This window comes from Triticum dicoccoides, chromosome 2A, assembly GCF_002162155.2.
Source record: "Triticum dicoccoides isolate Atlit2015 ecotype Zavitan chromosome 2A, WEW_v2.0, whole genome shotgun sequence".
Lineage (NCBI taxonomy): Eukaryota > Viridiplantae > Streptophyta > Magnoliopsida > Poales > Poaceae > Triticum > Triticum dicoccoides.
Window position 1 is genome coordinate 487946953 of NC_041382.1, and position 7844 is coordinate 487954796.

The window sequence follows — 7844 nt, forward strand, 5'->3', positions numbered from 1 at the left end:
AATAGAGCCACTTGCAGCGCCACCTCGGGGCAACTTGAGGGTTGGTTTTAGTTGTACGTAGTGTTCATCTGAGTGTGCCCTGAGAAAGAGATATGTGCAGCTCCTATGGGGATTTGTCGGCACATTCGGGCGGTGTTGCTGGTCTTGTTTTAACCTGTTGAAGTGTCTTGAGTAACCGAGATACCGAGTCTGATCGGAACGTCTTGGGAGGAGGTATATTCCTTCGTTGACCGTGAGAGCTTGTCATGGGCTAAGTTGGGACTCCCCTGCAGGGTTGAAATTTCGAAAGCCGTGCCCGCGGTTATGGGAAGATGGGAATTTGTTAATGTCTGGTTGTAGATAACTTGAACCTTAATTAAATTAAAATGAATCAACTGAGTGTGTTACCGTGATGGCCTCTTCTCGGCGGAGTCCGGGAAGTGGACACAGTGTTGGAGTAATGTTTGCGCAGGTTGCTCTCTAGTTTCACGCTCGCACTTTGCCTCCTCTTCTAGATCTCTTTTGTGAATAAGTTAGCCACTATACTTGCTAGTCGCTTGCTGCAGCTCCACTCATATTTTGCCTTACCTATAAGCTTAAATAGTCTTGATTGCGAGGGTGCGAGATTGCTGAGTCCCTGTGGCTCACAGATTACTATTACACCAGATGCAGGGCCTGATGATTCCGCTCCAGGAGACGCATATGCGCTCAAGTGGGAGTTCGACGAAGACTCTCAACGTTACTATGTTTCCTTTCCCGATGATCAGTAGTGGTGCCCAGTTGGGGGTGAACGGGACCGTTGTCGCATGTTGGGTTCTCTTTTATTTTGGCACCGTAGTCGGGCCATGAGTGTTTGGATGATGTAATGTTATTTATGTACTTGATTGACGTGGCGAGTGTAAGCCAACTATTGCTATCTCCCCTTTATTATTTATATTACATGGGATGTTGTGAAGGTTGCTTAACTTGCGACATATGCCTTCAATGTGATTATGTCTCTAAGTCGTGCCTCGACACGTGGGAGCTATAGTCGCATCGAGGGTGTTAAACTTGCAGATGTGATATCTTTGTTCACATGCATCCATGCACACAAAGGCTTTTACTAGAATTTTCCAATATTCATGATCCTTCTGTTAAGCGTGTCACCACTATATTTCTAGCTCACGAATTTAGGTTTATCATGAAAGAGGCCGGCGAAATATTTGCTCATTATAATATTAATGGTGGTTGTCCCCCTATAGAAGAGATCCTTTTTAATCAAGAAGAAACTAGGAGATTGCAATCTCCGGATTATGCTGCTTACAATGAAAACCTAAGAAAGAAAGTTCCTACTCATGTTTTGATTGATAAAATTTCTGAGCTCAACAATAATCTTTCTATGCAAAGGAATGAGTTAGGGTTTGTGCTTAAGGATAAACTTAGGGCTTTTAATCAAAGGAGCGTTTACAATGAAGAAATGGTTATCAATTACAAAGGGCCAAAGGAGGAACCAATTCCTCCCAAACTTGATCTTATAGATCCATACCCTATCAAATTTAGCCCTTTTGATTATTTTTGTTTGCCACAAATAAATCTCGCTGCCTTGAGGAGGGAATATGAGATGAGCATGGACGATCTCCCTCACTTCTATTACAACATCTAGTTCCATGTTTTTATGCCTAGCATGGGACACCGCGCTACTAGTAAGGCGCTACAGCTATTCCTTAGCAGTAGTCCGTGCGACGCGTGCTACTGCTAAGACATATAGCCACAACGTTGGTTCACTCCCGCGCTACTGCTAATATAGCTAGTAGTAGCGTGTTTACTCTCCATCGCTACTAGTATTCTTTTTCTCTTTTTTTTTTATTTTTAGTGTATTTATACGCCGTTATACAAATTTTGGTACAATACCAATTATGAGGATGTTATATCAATATGTCCATAACAGTGTGTCAAATGAAGGTGGGTTAGGTTCAAGTGGAGGCAACATGTGGTGCATGTCAAAAGTATACTACTAATACAAACTTGATCTAGTAGTACTTTCGATGTGCACCACATGTTGCCTCCACTTGAATCTAATCCGCCAACACAAGCTATTTAATCATCATCACAGTCACTACCACCAACAGTAGCTATTTAATCATCATAGTCATAGTGTAGCACACATCATCATCTTCAAACTAATTCTAGCTAGCTAATCACCACCAACACTAGTTGCGGTAGCTATCTAATCACCACCAACACTAGTTAATAATAATCATCATAGTCATTACCACCAACACTAGCTATTTAATCATTATAACTCGTTTCTAGCTAGCTAATCACTCCTGCTGCTCTCTCTCAGGTAAAATAACATCAAACATGTGAAGCACTCCTGCTTCATCAAGTTGGAGCATGCAGATGAACCTGTCTCCTAATCATGGGCTGCGCTTCTGATTGTTGCCCCCTAGTACTTCTCTGTGATCATTCACAATTTTGCTCCAGTCTTTCACTATTAAGCATTCCTTGCTTTTGGAAATCCTGAATGCACTAAAGTGCATTGTAGGATGTCTTGGTTGTAAGCTAACCATTCTCATGCGACCTTTAGTCTCGGTCCAATGAGGCACAACATTCATCGTGATTCCCTGTTGAAGAACATCATATAGTAACATACTTAGCAATGAAGTTTAGCTTAAAAAATAATGTATGCAAAAGATGCACCGAGGACAAATAGTAAAAATCTTACCATCTTTCCTAAAATAGATGTGACCATAGTTCAGTACGAACACTATTGGTCGCACGTTATGAGTACTAAGATTTTTAAGTCTAGAAAAATAATTTGTCTTGACAGCATGAAGATCCTCAAGAAATGAAACATAATGACTTATCTCCTGGCAGTTTCGTTTAGCCCCGGACAGTAGTAGGTCCTGTATACCGAGCGTTGGACATGTTTGCTTGAACGGAAATAAGTTGTCAATAGAAATTAGTTGTCAACTATTTTTGAATAAACAATATCAAAGACATAAATATGCTTGAGAAACTCACATAATGGTATAACTGGAGGCGTCTTCACATCGACCCAGATGTCGATATTACCTTCAATATCATCTTCCGGACAAATATCAAAGGTGGTAACCATATCAGGCTCAAATGCATAAGACTTGCATAGTGCTTGCCAAGTTTTGCATTCAAAATAGGTGTAGGTGTCTGTGTTGTATAATTTTGCGTGGAAACTATAACCATGCTCGGTCTTCAAGTAAACTCTCTTTACCTCCATAGTAGTTTTCATAGGACTGAAACCTATCTTATCCAAGACAAAAACTCTTGCATGGTAGTGGATACGCTAGTAGAATAGTAAAAAAATTAAATTAAAAGTTGAAGCAAATGAAGCAGATGTCATGCTTAATTACTAAAAAAGACTTTTCGTTGTGACTTACTGTATCCACTTCAAAGTTCTTGTCCAGCTTGATGCTAAAGCGCCTATCATCATCTAGGAAGATTCTGCCACACATGCCGTGCTCGTCTTCGCAGTATTCGCAAGTACCAAAATCCTTTTCGTCGTCATACATTTCCTATGTTCATAGTTGAAACATTAATTGAAAATCAATCGAAGGCAACTACTAGGATACTCAACACACAAATCCTGGGCACTCGATATTTCCTACATATTCTGGCACAAGTCATGCCAAAATTCACGGAAAAATCCGGCATCAACTTTTCTAAAATAGTACATATCGAGCGCCTGAAATTTGCCGGAACGGAAATGAATCAACACTCCGGCAAAACATAGGCCACATGGAGGTGTAACCTGCAAACATGACCGGCCACTTGGGCAAGCACATATCCTATTTGAGCAACACAAGATATACATTTCAAAATATCTTATAGGACTCATATTGACATGAGCATTCAATAAGCAAAACCAAATCGTAAAATAAATAAGTATTCCAATTAGCATGCATTCAATAAGCAAAAGTAAATCATCTCATGCGTCCGTACATCATAGAATATTATCACTAATACATCTCGGATAGTATCATACATATAACATCACTAATACAACTAAAACCCTAGCACACGACGGGTATCGGCGCGTGCGGTGGACACCCAAAGAGAAGGAACCATCATAGGATCATAGCTCCAATGAGATCCCTGGAGAACCTGCCAGGTATTGGAGAACCTGTACTCCAACGCAAACAAGTAGTGACCAACATGCGCGTCCTCCTCCCTGACACGGTGACGTACCACCTTCGCGGGGTCCTCGAGCATCTAGACCGTCACTGGCCCACGCGACCGCCACCAAAGAAGGTTTGGGTCAACGACGGGCTGACTCCTCACCAAGCTGCGCCCCCCGGTAGGTAGCACCTCCCAGTACCAGCCGGCGGAGCCTAGTCCCGGACATGGCCCATCTGGTCAAGCAGGTGTCCTCCATCGAGTCGACGATGACGAGGATGCGGGATAGGCATCGTCGACATCGATGCGGGAATAGTTGCTTTAACTAAAAAAATAACAACAAATGTGACATGTTCAACTAGTTCTATTAATTCAATTAGTTCTTACTAAAAATAAACTTATTATAAATAGAAATTAACTAGCACCTAATTAGTACCTAGTTCTTACTAACTAATTAGTACCTAAGAACTACTGCCCTGATTACCAAATATTTTACTGAACCTAGGGGTGGAAAGTGGTAGCAGATATAGGCAACTAAAATTTGAAGAACCCTAGGCAGAGGTAGGGGAGGGGAAGGGGCAGGCGTGCTCACCTCGGGTGCCTGCTACGAGGGAGGGGCAGGCGGCGTCGAGGTTGGGGTCGGGGCTCGGGCGCGCGGCGGAGGGCGGCGGAGGGGTCGGGGGTGGCGTCGAGGTCGGGGGCGGCGTCGAGGTCGGGGTCGGGGGCGGCGTCGAATCTGGGGTCGGGGGGCGGCGTAGAGGGTGTGCGGAGAGTGACGAGAGGGCGCGCGGCAGCCGACGGGCGACGGCGGCGGCGACAGTGGAGGAGTTAGATTTGGGGGAAGTGGCCATGGGGAAGAATGAACCACGTGGTTAAGTCAGAAGTAGCAGTAGCGTGTTCCAGGAAGTGCGCTGCTGCTAAGCTAGCTACAGCGCGTTCCTTACATACGCGCTACTGCTATTACTTTCTCTTTTTTCCTCTTTTTCATTTATTTTTCTTTACATTTTATTTTTTTCCTTTCACCTTTTTCTATTTCTTTCATTGTCATTTACTTTTCTATTTGCTTTCCATATAATTTTATTTCATTTAGCAGTAGCGCCTTTCAGCGTAAACACGCTGCTACAAAGCAAGTAGCGCTAGCGCAGTTCTACCTAGATCGCTACTACTATGTGTAGCCTATCAGCTAAGCCGTGGAAATTTTAGTAGTAGCACTTTTATGTTCAGGCGCGCTACTGCTACCAGTGTATCTGTAGCGCCGTTTACATCAGCGCGCTACTGCTACTTAGCGCCAGCGTGCTTTTTTAACACGCGCTACTGCTAAAGTTCTATGTATAAGGTTTTTCCTAGTAGTGTAACAGCGTTAAACAATAGCGCTTGTTGGGAGACAACCCAATTTTTTTGATACTGTTCTTGAATAAAATACACATTATTACCTCTGTACTAATTGTGTTTTGGTGTTTTAATTAGTGTTTGAGCCAAGTAATACCTTTGGGATGGCTTACGGTGATAGTTGATTTGATCTTGCTGAAAAATAGAAACTTTTGCGCGGAGTAAATAATTCTCATTTTTAACAGAGGCACGATAAAATACTGATTCTTTTGCACAACATTGATATATAAATTTCCTCTGTTGTCTTAATTTTTCAGAATTTAAGGAGTTACAGAAGTATTTGAAGTTTATAGATTACTACAGACTGTTCTGTTTTTGATAGATTATGTTTTCTATGTCTTGTTTGCTTATTTTGATGAATCTATGGGTAGTATCGGGGGCTATTGTCGTGGAATTGTCACAGCAGATGTCCTAGTGTGAGGACTTAGTCGTGAGGCCAACACATCTATGTAGTAGCTTGAAGATGTTGGACGGAATCGAGAGATGCAAGGTTTCACCCAAGTTCGGCCCCTCACGGTGGAGGTAAAAGCCTACGTTCTGCTTCATTGATATTGATGATGATGATCACAATTACAAATGTGCTCTATCTCGAGAGCTCTTGAGTTGTCTGTCTAAACCTAACTTGTCTAACTTGTGGAACTTGTCCCCCTTGGGGAGCTTTGCCCCTCCTTATATAAGTTGAAGGGGTTGGCTTACATGTAGAGTCCTAGTAGGATTAGGACTAGTCTTTTTTCTATTACAAGACGGATAGCAATCCAGGTCTTATTCAAACTGTTTAAGTCGGCCTGCTAGGCCACCTCCCATGATGGGCTGCGGCCTACCTCCATGAGGATACCCGTGTCCCATATCCACAACAGTAGCCCCCGAGCTTTCGGGTGACTCGAAGAGTCAGGCGGAAGGTCTTGATTTCGTTGATGCTTTTGTCTTCCTTGAACGCGGCGCTTTTTTCCGGGTCGTTGACGTAATGGATGCCAAAATGTGGATGAAGAGATTGCCGGGTCATGAAGTGTCGACGTTGATGTTGCCGGGTTGTCCTCCTAGGCTGGATTCTGTCTCCAAGCAGGGTCTTTCCAAAAAATTTCCAACTTCAATAGCATGTGTATCATCTATAGCCCCCGAGTGCCGGGTTTGTTTATTCCTTTAACAACCCAGGGGTCTGTGAACTTGTGTTTTGGTAACGAACAAAGTTCATTTTTTTTACAATGGCTTGATAGCCCCCGAGGCTTGAGGCAACTCGAGGAGTCGTCTTCAAGCTATTTGTTCCTGAAATAAAACACATGAATGCATTACACCGTTCATGATGTATAAAGCAAAATTAATTAATAATTTTGATGATTTTGTCAACTTGTGTTCAAGTTGCTAATTATTTGACTCGACTAAGTAGGCTTTCACGTGGACTTTTTCATGAAATATGATATGGTCAGGGTCGACAAAGTCCATGATAGGCATCAGAGTCGATTGACAATGCCATACCCACTACTTGGTCGGTTACAAGTTGCATCTGACTTAGTGAAGAACGGACATAAAATTATTTTACTGATATGTAGGGCACCCATGTTTGAACTATGCATCGAGGCAAGTAGTCCTCTTTGGTAACCTTACGAGTCAACTTTATGAGAAGAAACGATAGCCCCCGAGATTAACTCAAAGGTGCCGGATATATTTAATTAACTGAAAAAATGAAATTTTAATATAAGTGACTTAGCTTGTTTTTATGATGTGGCATAAGCCAGCGGATCGTTGGGGTCAACCGCAGCGAGGCAATAGACGATCTCGCGTAGGAGTCACAAATTGGTAACCCAGCTGATGGTTCGAGACGGCGGCGGAAGCTGGAATTTTTGAAGACATGTAGCCGAACCGAATAGGAGAATACATGACGTAGTGCAAGCCAGCTTAGTTGATGTTGATTAAGCTCTACTATTAGGGCGCACTGGGAGCGGCAATTTGGCCATTATTGGACACTGAATCGGGTCGCAAGGGGGGTGGCTTGGTAGTGGCGACCCGGCGCGGGGACGACTCTGCGGAGCTGACCGTTGACATCGGTGAAACAGGTGGTGACTCGCGGTCGATTCAACGTCGTTACAATGATCCGGAGTATCGTGTCGGAGGCGGCAGGCGCACGACAGCTTAACATAGGGCCGAGGGGGCGACTCGCATCGGAAACCGGCCACAGACTTTGGCAGAGGCGAGTGAAGCCGCGGGGACAACCCAACAGAGGTGTGGCCGGCTCACGACCGAAACGATGGAACCGGCGGTTTAGGCGGAGCTGGACAGCACAGACTCCGAGGGGAGTGGCTTGGCGAGATGACACGAGCCCGGGGCGGCTCACAGGGCTCGACGACAGC